A 13,002-nucleotide genomic window follows, 5' to 3' on the forward strand; every position below is an offset into this window, starting at 1 on the left:
TGGCAGAATCACATGGTAGCTCCTAAAAGTTGTGCTGAGAATTGGCATGTGACCCTTCCACTCATATCCATTGGCCAATCGAGTCTCATGGTCAAGTCCAACATCAATAGGGTAAAGTCAATGAACATTTTAAATAATACTACAATATATCCCATGAGTACTGTTTTATCTTTTTCATCAAATATCTCCTAAGGAGTACAAATGCCAACAACCTTTACCAATTCTGTCACTCTAATGTTATAAGTAATGCAATAACCAAATCATAGTCTTCATAACTCCTAAAAGCCTTCAGATATTTTCCAAGTCAATTTCAAATCCTTGAGTGTGCCTCTTCTTTAGGGAATCCTGCTTACAAAATGGCAGACATGCCCACAAGTGTGTCAGTGTTTAGAGTCGATAATGCAAGCACAGCACTTCACCACAGCCCTGGTGGCTGAGTTGCAAAATTATTTATGGCTTTCCCATTTATGGCATGCTGCTCAGTTTCCCATGAGTTGCTAGGAAAAATTCCTGATAGCTACTATGAGCCATTGAAACCTATGAGACTTCATTTATTATGGCATAATATACACATTACCTCACTTGTGTTAGACCATATGGAGAGCTCTCTGTTGAATTTGGCATAGTTACTGGGGTGAAATGGGAACGGATTATGTTCCTAGTCCTCCTCAATTATGCTGTATGTTGCATCAGGCAGCCAACTTCAACAGATCATCTGGGCATAGCAATCAGTCCTCAGGACAGTGTCACTGCCTCCCCTATTCAAAATGAGAATAAAAAAATGTGAATTTGAAGGGTGTGAGTGGTAGGGAATAGCATGATTTCAAGATGGACCAGTTGAGCTCCCTGCTGATGTTAAGCTTGTGAGTGGAAGGTGAAGGAGTAGCAGATAGCTCCTCTGTCACTTATTATGGAAGGAAGAGCAAGAAGCTCAAGAGAACCTGAAAAACATAGCCATTTCGAAGGCCAAATGAACAACTAGCCATGACTCCCTAACTGTAGAAGGTGTGTGTGTGCATGCATCGGAGTGTGTGTGTGTGTGTGTGTGTGTGTGTGTGTGTGAGTGTTTTGGTGGGGGGAGGACAGCACACAGTCTGTCATGCCAATTTGCCTCTTGCTTAAAAATGGAATAAACTAACACTTGGACTCTGTGTTGAGAGAGGGAATATTCATCCCCATAACATAGATATACGGAGGAAAGTGGCCAACATAGAGATATTTACATGGGTTTTGTTTCTGGGACTGGTTTATCTGGTCCACACTACACTTGGTTTCTTCTGTTGTATATGATTAGAAATCCTTCGGGGATGATCTCCGACTTAGATGGTGGTGGGGAACACTAATACCTTTAGGAACTGATCAGCATTTTATTAATTATTACAGTGAATTTGCTTCAAATAAAAGCAATCACATTAAAAGTGGTCTGAAAATTCATAAGATAACCTATTGAGACAATAATCCCAACCGTTTCCTTCTTTTAAAATTAAAATTTTAAGAATTGTTATACAATTCTGTTTCCATTGCCAACCCATCTGTCTGGTCGGTCTCTCTTTTTCTCTCCCCCCCCCACACATACACACACACACACACACACACACACACACACACACACACTGACCTAAAAGACAAAGCAAAACTCAGCAAAGAATGAGAGCTGGTAAGTACTTTTAAGAGACTTAATGTATAATTGTAACACTTCCTCAATTTTTTCCTCCCTTGGCATCTCCTATATTTCTCATCTTTATGGAAATGGAACATTAATACTTGAAGAGTTCCCACTGCGAGATGTTATCAGTAATAATGAGCTGTGGGGGAAACAGACCCTTCCCTTCCAAAGGACAAGTCTAACTTTGCTTGTGGTTGACTATTTGAAATAAAATCAAAAGATTGGTGCCCACCCCCACCCCCCAAAAAAAAGTCTAATTAGTGTTCGTCTATTGGGGAGGAAGCTGAGCATGCTGCTCCACCACTGCCAAATGAAATTAAGGCCCAATTATTGATAAATGAAGAGTGGTTTGTGCTGGAGCCTGGCCTGGAGTCGCGGAAATACATCTGTCATTTGGCCTGCGCAGGAGTCATTCATGTGTGACATAGCATCCTGTGCATTTATCATGCATCTGTAGATTTTTGTTTTAATTCAGTTAGCTGTCTAACTAGATTCGGTGCTGGATGCCTCCAATGGAGTCAGGATTTGGACTGACAGATGCAATTCTAGTCTGAAATGGTGTGTGACAGGACTAGCTATCCTGCATATTAATTATTATTGAAACCATTATAGGCAAAGCTTTTGCACTAATGGTCGATTCCCTTATCTGTTTTGTGGCTTCTATGGTTGACAATCGCCCAGTTGCTCCAGGGCAGGTAGGAGACACGCTGGATCAATGGACCATTGTTGTTAAGTGCACTTACTATTACCATGAAAATTAGAATGGAAGTGCTTGAAAGGCAGGAATGAAAATGCCCCCGTCTTACCATTATGCAAATTGCAAATTCTATAAATGAGATAAGTGTGTGGGGGGGGAGAAACACTTTCATAAATCTCAACTAGGTAAGAGTTTATTAAATCCATTGTCAAAAACAAATTAAAAACAAACATTTGTTAAGTTGATAACAAAAAAGAAAAAGAAACAAAGAAAAAAAAAAAAAGAAGATGTCTCTGAGGCTGTTCCCATCCTGGTGCCACACACAAAGCTTAGTTTGGTAGCAAGCTTAGGTTTAATTTAAAGTTCCTGTCATTTATTCATGAGGTTGTATAAAAAGTTGAAATAATAAAAAGAAGCCACGAATGCAATTTTTGTCCAAAGTTCTCAGAAAGTGTTGTGTAGATAGGACTTTAATGAAACCAACTCCAGGGGCCACCATCCTGTCTTGACCTCCGTAGTTTTCCTTTGTTATTGTTTACATTTCATATTTTCATGGTCACGTGGCCCATGTCCTTCTTATTTTAATCATCGAGCTTTGGAAAATCCTGCAAAAAGCATTCCAGTCACTGAGAACTGACCAAAGCAAATGTTGCTGCTTCTTGGCATTTGCTTATCAACTTCATGTGATATAAATTTGTGATTATAGACTGTGAGTTGTATTTCTGGTACAGCTTGAATTGCACTTTTTCACTCCTTAGAGAATTTATGAAGTTGCTGAGGACTTTAACAAAGCAAAATACAAAATGGGAACACAATGAAACGTATTATTTTGCATTAAATAGAAAATTAATGGTAGAGTTAAACTAATAATGATGAATTTGCATCTTTTCAAGATTCATATTGTTAAAGGACATTTCATATTGGTATTTCGAGTCCAAAAGAGCTTCTACTTTCCTAAACAATTACAAACTTCCATCTTAGAATAAATGCTTTTTTCATCTCCTGATGTTTGAAAATGAGGTGTTTAAAAAGAACCTGGCTTCAATTTAAAAGTTCAATGGCTTGATTATGATATTGGATTACAAGATTTTAGTTGTTAAAGATCATTTTGAATAAAAGGGCAAATTAGAAAGCAACGCTATATCTTCATACAAATAGATCTTAAAATATTAATAGTCATAATATTCAGGAAATATAAGTAAATTTTGACTTTACAGTTTGGAAGCTATTATCACTTTTTGTGTGATTAGCTACTCCAATTTATAATGTTTGCCTCCCTGCTTTATTTCTTTCAATAGGCTTTTTTTCATAAGACTCCAAAAACTTAATTATGGCTTATGCAAATATCATTTGAGGGAAAAGAGGGTAATATTAAATCTTTAAAAGCATTGTTAGGTTAAATGCTAGGAAAGTCGTTGTAAGTATTAAATGGCATTCAGAGGAAAAATGGAACAGAGGTGGGAGGACTCAGAGCTTTCTCATTCCTTCCTAAAAGCCATTTACTTGGATCCATTTTTCCCAACTTTTTAATCGAAAGTGAATGTTTTAGAAAGCTAAAGAAACAGAAAAGAGTTTTGCTTCTGCTCACGTACAGTCTGAAAGCCAGCCCAAGTCGTCCATAGGATGCCTGAAATACTGAAATCCCATGCAGGAGGCACATAGCTGCTTTCTTCTCTAGACACAATACAGAACCTCTTCCTGGTCTCTCATCAAATGTCTTACATTTCTCCTATAGTGAGTGGGATCTCCAATAGTGTTTCAAACCTATGGAAAAATACCCACATGTGTTAGAGTAGTAATCATGTTTGATTTTTATGAATATTTACACTCCTGGGAGTTCACAGAAAAAAAATGGAACTCAAAGTAGTTGGACTTGGGGGCTTAGGTACAATTTTAACAAAGGAAAAAAGTTTGGACTTTGAGGGACCAAAAGTTGCGGGGAAGTCTTAGGAACATATGGGGGAACTAATGGGATAGAGGGACCGTTTCAGTAAGGTCTGATTGTGTAAACTCACTCTCCCTGCAAAGAGAGAAACTTCCTCAAAGGGAAAATCATGTCCAGTTTTTAGGCAGGTAAGATGAGGGCAGAGAATTCTTTCTGTAACAGTTGATTTTAAATCGCCTTCAGTTCAAAATAATCCTATGCCAATAACGTATATTTTGGTGTAGTATATTTTGATCTCCTTCAAAAGTTAATGATAAATTAAAAAAAATAATGATAAATACTTTTGTTTAAATGAATGTCTTTTATTCTCTGATTTTCTTTCCTACATTTCCAGCATTTAAAATAAGCTTTCTTTCATGAAAGAAAGACACTTCATAACTTTATAACTGGCAGCACCCCCCCCCATCCCACCAACAATACCTTACTTACTAAACTAAAACTTTGGTGACTCAATGTTATAAGTTTTATTTTTTTTATTTTATTTTTTTTTTATTTCAGTAGTCCACAATTTGCCTAAGACTTAGAAATAGTGCACTAAGGCACTGTCTATGGAAAAAATATTAACACTAACTTGTAAGGGTCCGGCGAAGCGTCGGAGAAGGAGAGACCACACGAGACTAACTCCATGCAATGGCAAGGGGGATTTTTATTAGGGATCCGTTCCAACGCGTTGGGACTCTGTGCTCACTCAAGAAGGGAGAGCAGCCCAGAGCCCAGAGCAGAGGTCAAGCAGAGCTTAAGTACACTTTTTGGAGAGGGTGGTGGGCTTTGCATACATCAGAACAAATCATCATGAGGCGCAGGGAAATTGAACAACAATTCTGATACATGATTAGTCCATTCATTGGAGGGAACAGTTTGGGCAGGGGTGATTGGTCACTTCCAAGTGGGGCACACATTCAAACTGATTGGTCCTGGGGCCTATATGCGTACGTGCCATGTTACCTGGAGCCCTTAGCTATTAAACAACCAGGGAATCAATGGAGATATTTACTGAGCAGGTCCTGCATTGTCCTAACAAGTTTACAGAGATTGCACCTTCCGGGGATAGCAGGGGAATTGTAACAATAAACTTTTACCTTTTAGCCCAGGCCTTGTAATCTAGAAGCTTTACAATGCCCTAGTCTTTTACACTTTAACTCAGACTTTTGCAGCTTAGAATCAGCTTAGAAATTTTACCCTTACAAACTGTACCTTATAGAATCCCTGCTATACCTCTGACAATGTGCAGAGAGAGCTACATATATTCTAGCATTAACACTAATCCTAAGAGGTAGGCCCAATTGTCCTGATTTAATGAATGAAGGTAGCAATGAAGACACAGTTGAGTTGCTTGTCCAAGGTGCCATCATAGAGGGTGACCTCATTGTATATCACTTAAGCAGTTCACTCTTTAAAGTGAACCAGGGTACCATAAACAGTTACACAGGGATAACAGATATATTGGGGTCTTTCCAGAACGACCCAGACTATGGTGTCACCCTGCAGAGCTACTTTGTAGGCTGAATTTAAAACAGCTTGCACCTAAAGCCCATATATACTCTCGTTGCTATATTCTACATTCTCTGAAAATATTTCTATTTAAATAGAAAAAAAGAGGGAGCTATCCATTGTGGAGATACTGGATTCACCGAATTGTCTGATACCAAGATACACAAAATAGTAATTCAGTTAACATTCTGTTTAGGATTGTTTGTATCACAGACCATCTACTCCCCAAAAGTGATTTTATCATGGGTTTGAGAATGAGATATGTGTAGAGGAAGCAGGCCTCCAGAACTCAGAACTGTGGATCCCTTAAAAGAGGGATTTGTTTTCTACACCTAGACATTAAATGCATGTAGTGGTTTTATGAGACTCTGACTTCATCTAATGGTGTGCACAGGACAAACACAGGGAGAGACTGTCTGGTTATGATTTACAGCAGCAATGCAACCCTAGAAATGGGTCTGGTACTGCCTGAGTCCAGCCTTATGGAAGGAAAACAGAAATTTGGCAATTATTTGCCTTGAGACCGAGCTGATCCTATACATCCATTAATACTACTTGCTTAAATTTCTCTGTTTTCTGTGAAAATGCAGACAAAACTGGCATGTCCTGAATAGATCAAGATAATTGTGGGAAGAGAGCTCAGTCCCACTAAATCAAAACGAATGCATCACCGTTTCCATCTCCCCAACATTACCATGAATGCCTACCGTTAAACTTCATGGTTGACTCCCAATTCTCCCACCTGCGCTGTGACCTGTAACTTTTTAATTTTGAGGGGAAGGCGCTTCCCTTGCCAGAAAGTGCTTTCTGTTTGTGAAAGAGTATGTAAAATAGCACCAGGTGAAGAACGACTTTTTCACCCAGTCTTGAAACCATCACAAAGAGACAAATTTTGCTGCTTTTGCTTTGTGTGTGAAATTTTTTTTTTTTTCCACACAGCTCTATTCATTGCCTAAAACAATGGGGCCAGTGTTGGCCAGCAAAGAATGAAGCTATTCATGCTCCCTGCACCCTGCACACTGCCTACACTTGTTAGTCTTGGCTGCCCTGCGCCGCTGGCTGCTGGCGAGAAAGTCGGGTCTATGTTGTTGGATGGAGCAGGCAGATCAGAGAATGAACACTGGCAGCCAGATTCCCAGATAACCCCAGTTCCTCTAGAAAAGTCTTGTTGACATAAGCCTGTGCTTTGAGGGGTGTCTTGGAATTCCAGGAACTCGGGCCAGGTGTGAGAGCAGGTGGTTGGGGTCCCTTTCCAGCCGTCTCCAGCCTCCTGCCACAACAGAATGCAGCTTCATTTAGAGGTTCAGAGCCTGGTGCAGGAATCAGACACCTGACCTCAAATTCTGGCTCCAGAGTTGACTGGCAGCAGGACCTTGACCAAGGAAGTCTCTTAACCTCTTGGAATTTCCACTCCTTTCTCTGCAAAGGGAACCAGGGCTATTTCCTTCACAGGATACTGTGAAATTCAATGACATAGTATTAAGCGATGATTGGCATGGAATAAATATTAGTTATTATTGTCAATATGAAAGATGGATGTAGTAATTATCATCACTAATAAAAGAGTGGTTTAATGCATCTTCTCTCTGGGTATAGAGTTAGCCACTCGGAAACTGTAACAGCATGGTAGGTGTGGGGGCAGGACAGAGATCAGCTTCAGAGCCAGGTTATGTCGATAGCAGCAGAGCCAGAGAATGTTTTTCAGAGAAAGAAGGTCCACTGGCTGAGGCTACTCCATTTACCTCAAGGACCCAACAGAAGACCGATTCACTTTCACATGGCATTATTCCGGGAGATTGGTTCCGTAAATGTATGCTAAGGATGGTCTTACCATCCTCTTCAGTATCTCTTCAACCTCAAATGAGTGCAGCACAAAACCTGGACCTGATCCTAACCCTTCATGTTCTTTTCCTTTCCTTTTTTCTTTCTTTTTTAAAAGGGAGATGAAATCTTTTAGCACCCATATGACTTCTGTAGGGAAACAAACTGCCAGGTCCAGGCCTCCTGTGGAAAACTTGCAGAAACTTTCCTAGATTTGGGGGTCACCCAGGGCAGGAAGCCTCCTTATCCTTCTCTGGCATCACCCCCATGCAGAGCCTGGCACAGTGCTGGACTCCAAACGTGTTGTCAGGGTTACAGCTGTAAAAAGATTGCAATTCCAAATCAAGTTAAGTTGAAGATGAATGCAAGGCTGAAGGAGACCATCTTTCAAGTTCCTTCCAACCCAAGATGTTGTGTTCTTTGAAGTTTTCTTTGCAATCCATGTTGTTTAATTCCCTGTTACCTCTGAGAAGTTGCCACCATGAAAGCTGACATGTCTGGCAGCATTTCTCTTGGCACAGTTTATATACTTGCACACTCAGTGTAGCATCAGCGCTTGAGATCCTGCTAATGTACTCTCTGAAGCACAGAAAAGGACTAATCACAAGGACAATTTTCTGGGTTATAGGTATCATAGAGAAAAGATACTGCCTTCTTGGTGATTTTATCCATTTTAACCAGTACTTCTGTGAACAGTAGACTTCACTGGATATAAGCACGTAATTAGAAGACATTATTGGAGTTCATAAGTGGAATTAATTAAAATTTTAATTAAATTTTCAAAAAATAATTTAATAAAAGTAGGATTGATTAGAAAATTATCAATGAATTTACAGATTCATTTAAGACATTTGTCTCTGTCACATTTAAATTTCATTGAAATCTGTTAAAAGTGATGGTAGCTATGTCCACAATAACATGTAAATAGTCACTATGTTGTTGTGAGAGTCAAACAGTATGTGAGGTGTGCCTTGACGTGTTTTATTGAGTAGGACATTTTATCAGTCAACTCTATGGAACATTATCCTGAAACAATTTGACAGAAAAATACGAACTGTCCAGTATTGATTCTGATATAAAAATATTATTTATTTGGCCAATTACATTTTTCATGAAAATATAAATAAGGGTTTCAGAACTACTAAGGACTGAGCTTAAATTATGGATGGTTTTTTGGAATACCAGTCATAGAGCTGACATAGAGCAAGTGGACATTCCAGAAGAAAATGGAAAATAGGTCTGAAATTTGTCAAAAATTAAAGTAGACCTCATTCATATGCTGAATGTGTTGCTTATGAAATATGATTAATAGTATTTATATTAGACCTGCTTTAACTATAGCAGAAGAACATGTACAGTTTTCAGAGTGTTTGATAATTTTCATTTCCTGAATAGAAATGACATCAAGTAAGAAAGGGGACTTGAAAATCATGTATTCCTTCCCTCATTCTTTTACTCATTTCACCAATGAAAAGTTAGACCTCTAATCAGCAGTTGGTTGTAGAATCATAAAACAGGGCAATACTGTCAGCAAATCTACCAACCTCTACCCTCCAAGTAGACCCAGAATCCAGCCACTTGGCACCTCTGCAGGTACTATGCTGTTCTATCATCTTTTATCTGCCTAAATAGGGGCATTAACTTCTTAATATGCCATCCTGCTTCCACCTCTCTCACCATAGGTTGCTCTGAAATGTAAGCAGGATTCAAAACCTGTCAGGGGTATCAATCCTCACCCGTAATAACACCCTGGAGTTTCCACTGACCTGAAAGGCCCTATGTTGTCCTTCCTAGCTCCCCCTGTGACCCCATTATCCCAACCTTCCCTCAGCCATGCTCCCCACACAAAATCCCTAATTCACTGGAGGGTTTGTGCCCTTTGCTTACATGTACCATGGCTTGCTCCCTCCCTTTTACAGTGCTCAGAGCCAATAGGCCTTTGGGACACTTTTCCTGGAACTACTTTCCTACCCTCACTAGGTTCATTTTCGCTTCTGTAGCTTTTATGGTTTGGATCTGAGATATCTCTGGAAAGCTCATGTGTTGAAAATATGGTCCCCAATACGGATGAGGTTTTTTTTTGGGGGGTGGGGGTGGGGGCAGTTCATGAGACTTCCAGTCTCATCAGTGGATTGGTTCATCAAATGGATTAATCCATTGATAGCTGAGTGAACTACTGGGATGTAGGAGCAAGTAGGTCACTGGGTTTGTGCCCTGGATGGGTTCATCTTGTTGCTCACCCCCTGCCCCATTCCCATCACTCTGTCTCTGCTTCCTAGATGCCATGACTTGAGTAGCTTTCCTCTACCATGCTCTTTCCTCACGTCCAAAGGAATATAGCCAACAACCATGCACTGAATTCTCTAAAATGATGAACCAAAATAAAAATTGTATCCTCTGAATTATTCTTTTCAGGTATTTTGGTTACAGTGATGAAGAATTAACATAGTAGTATTTATTACCCTTGTCTGTGTTATACACATAATGCATTTGTTTATTTTCTATCTTTCTTTTATAGAATGTAAGCCCCATTACAGAAACAACTTTATTTTATCTATCACTATATCTGCAGGTCTCAATTAATATATGTTAAATAAACAAAGGAATCATTGTTGTCTTATCTTTCTAATTTACCTGGAAAGTTGGGCAACAACTTGGGGAAGCAAGGAGAATCATGGCCATAGAAAAAATAACCAATGGATGTTCTTAAGGTCAGGCTATTTAGATTAAGCCTGAAGTATGGATAGAAATCAGCCAGCAAACAATTCCAGTGAGGACCAACCACATCTTTAATCTATTTATTTATTAATTTATTTGATTTAGATCTAGTCATCTCTTTTGTTCCCATCACTTTAATTCTTGGGGATGTGATGTCTGCTTATGACAATAATTTGAATTGGAAAATCTGAAGAAATCATGCTACAAAATAACCAGAAAAGTTATATTACTTATACATGTATTTATGCATGTTTCTAAATACAGTCATACATTGATTAACCATGGGGATACATTCTAAGGAATCCATTGTTAGACATTTTATCATTGTGTAAACATCATGGAAAGTACTTACATAAACCTAGATAGTATAGTCTACTTCATGCCTAGGCTACTTGGATATAGTCCATTGTTCCTAGGCTACACACATATATATCATGTAACCATAATAAATACTATAGAAAATTGTAACACAATGACAAATATTTGTGTATAGAAACATAGAAAAGTTACACCCAGAATACAAGGTGGTTGATAGGAATTTTTCTGCTCCATTATATTATGAGACCATCATTTTATGCCTGTTCTATCACTGATTGAAACATTGTTATATGGCATGTGACTGTACACAGCTGAGTCCTTAAGGAAATAAGGATTAAAAAAGAATCCTCAACCCAAAGAAGAAGTACTAAAAAAGTGAAATTGACTTTTTTAGGAAGGAGGCATCTCAAAATGAATGTCCAACCCAGGATTAAAGAACACAGGAAAAAACCATGAGTGATAATTAGCAGACACACACACACACACACACAGAGAATTAAAACTCAAAGAACTTCAAGTAATAGATTATTAGAGGAATATTATAAAATAAGGTGTTAAAATGGTTAAAAAAAGAAATTAAATCAGAAAATCATAAGGAATATGAGTAAGGAATAGGAAGCTTTGAAACTAATTAAATGGAATTTCTAAAATTGAAAAATATTACTATTGAAATGAAATGCACAATAGATAACTGAACCAGGAGACTAGAACAGTTGAATGACAATTTTATTAAAGTATAGAAAAGAGAGATTAAATCAAGAAAATATTTAAAAATATTTAAGACAGAGAAGAAAGCTCTAATGAGAGTGACTAAGGGAAGAATAGATTAGAGAATAGTAAGTATGTGAAGAGAGAAAACCAAGAATTCTGCAGATCTGATGAGAGACATGAAATCCCTAATTTAAGAAGATCAAGCAAGATTAAATACCTGGACACATCTTACAGAGATACCAAAACCAACAGAAAAATCTAAAAATGACAAGAAAGACAAAACAACCTGTAACAGAACAACCATATTAACTGTATATAACAATACGCGAAAACAAAAGAATATAGAATAACATGTTTAAGGGGCTAAAGAAAGTAATTGCCAACCTAGATTTTTATACCCAACTATACTGTCACTCATAGTTAAGAATAAAATAAAAAAATTATCAGATAAAAACCGAGTGTTTCCCAATATTAGACTCATGATAGAAGCATAAAATCAGGATGTATCTCAGGAAAAAAATGACTTAAACTTCAAAGAAAAGAATAGAATACAAAATTATGAACAAAGAAATTGACATATGTGTGTGTTTATGTTAATAACTAATGATTATATAAAATAAACATGATAATAATTAGGATGGATGATTTGGTAGGATATTGGACATGTAAGGTAGAAGAGGTGGTCAGAATAAATGTTTTTCGAGACATTTGCCATAGTAGATTAGAATAGAAAGATCAGTTAACTTTTGACCCTTTTACAGTAGGAGGAAAATTAAAACTCAAGGATAATAATTAATATAAACAATAGTAGTGTATCTTTGAAGTAGAGAAAAATACAAGATTTAAGGAAATTCAATCATTTCAAATAGGTAAGACAAAGAAATAAGAATCTCAGAAAGAGTGAAAGCAAAAAATAAGGTGGAAAAATGATGAAATACATGTGCAACTGTAATAAGCTGAAACTGTAATAAATTGAAACTAAGTAAAATAATACCAGTCGTGGCAGCAGAAGTGCACTTCATCTGGAAAATTGAAAAAAAAAAAAAGCTAGATTGAATAGACAACTAAAGAGTAGATTAGAAGGTTTCCAACAGTTATAACATCTGTGATAACTTTGTATATTATAAATATATCTGCATCTAAAAATTTTATATATTTCATGTGAATTACTAAGGTCCTAGACTCCACTTTTTCCTCATGTGATAAATCATGTGTTCTATGAATATGGGCCTACCAAAAGACAAATAGTAGTAATGTTGCCCAGCCTTGGAAAGATGGTGTTCAATGTAAAAATCTGGGGATTGAAGCTATGACTAGGATTACAGAATATCAGGGGTACAACTTATAGGAACTGAAATCATAGAGAGATGAGTCAAGATCAAAACAGTAAAATAAGTAACTAAACAAACAGATGAAGTAAGTGCATGAATAAGTGTTAAATGATGAAAGTTCCTCTACTTTCCCAGAGCATTGAGGCCTGGCCAGGAAGGCACCATGGGATACCATCCTCTGTCTTTTTACTTTTTTGGAGGAGGATGAAATTCATAAAGGAAAATTAACATAATTCAGGGTGAATTATGCAGTGGTTTTCAACACATTCACATTGAATGTTGTGCAACCATCACCTCCTTTCCA

At 37.6% G+C, this 13,002-nt stretch overlaps 1 long non-coding RNA gene across 1 annotated transcript in view; it reads right to left on the reverse strand.

The window, feature by feature from the left end:
* Window positions 1–557: 557 nt before the first annotated feature.
* The window catches only part of LOC308631871, a 29,921-nt gene continuing 17,476 nt past the window's right edge, over window positions 558–13,002 (reverse strand). Inside the window, exons 2-3 of the long non-coding RNA XR_014018361.1 lie at window positions 3,952–4,127; window positions 558–758 (exon numbers count right to left, since the gene is read on the reverse strand). This is a non-coding gene — a long non-coding RNA (uncharacterized lncRNA). The remainder of the gene's footprint in view (window positions 759–3,951; window positions 4,128–13,002) is intronic.

This window comes from Spermophilus citellus (assembly GCF_964194105.1).
Source record: "Spermophilus citellus genome assembly, chromosome: 12".
Lineage (NCBI taxonomy): Eukaryota > Metazoa > Chordata > Mammalia > Rodentia > Sciuridae > Spermophilus > Spermophilus citellus.